This window comes from Terrapene carolina, unplaced genomic scaffold (genome assembly GCF_002925995.2).
Source record: "Terrapene carolina triunguis isolate 2854851 unplaced genomic scaffold, T_m_triunguis-2.0 Scaffold35098, whole genome shotgun sequence".
NCBI lineage: Eukaryota > Metazoa > Chordata > Testudines > Emydidae > Terrapene > Terrapene triunguis.
In genome coordinates, this window is record NW_020699449.1 from 11,855,385 (window position 1) to 11,856,210 (window position 826).

Genomic DNA, 826 nt, shown 5'->3' on the forward strand with positions numbered 1-826 from the left:
CCCTTGTGCATGCAAGGCAAGGCATGCCCTTGTGCAAACAACAGTGATCCTCTAAAAGAATCCCAGCTGATCTAGCAAGAGGCAAAGTTCAGGTGCTTGAGCTGGCATTGTTCTGTGATCTAGTGACACCCTGTGACTGACTGCCTATCTCCTTTGTGCTGAGCACTTTACAAGTCAGTTGCCCCTCACAGCCTGAAAATGAACTTTAGCCCACGAAAGCTTATGCCCAAATAAATTTATTAGTCTCTAAGGTGCCACAAGGACTCCTCGTCGTTTTTGTGTGAAACTTACTTCTTAGAGGGCTTGTGCAAATATTTTCTTTGGTTTCAGTCCACATGGGTTCACACACAGACACACATCTACCCTTACTACTCCTAGTTTTACCATGAGTTCCAGGCTCTGACAAACGAAAGAAAGAAAACAAAGTGGAACTCTTTCCCCCCACCCAAAACTGTTTCACTTGGTTCAATCTGAAGCCAGGAAAATTTGTGATTTGCACACAGTTTCACCCAAATGCCAGTTTCAAAACTGGGTGTAGGTCTCCTCATATAGCGCCTGGTCCAAAGCACCCTAAAAATCGATAAAAAGACTCTGACTGCAATGGGCTGTAGATCAGGGCCATGGGGTACAAACCTTTCAAAGGCAGTTTTGAATTTGTAACAATCCCCAAGATCTTATTTCTCATGTGGTTTCTGTTTTCAATGCACCCAGAACAGTTCTGCTAGAAAGCAGCCAACTTTTGGAAACCATCCAAACTCCCCGCCAGTTGGATCAGAAGATTAGTTATTTAACGTGTCTATTTAGGAGTGGCCCCTTCAACATGACA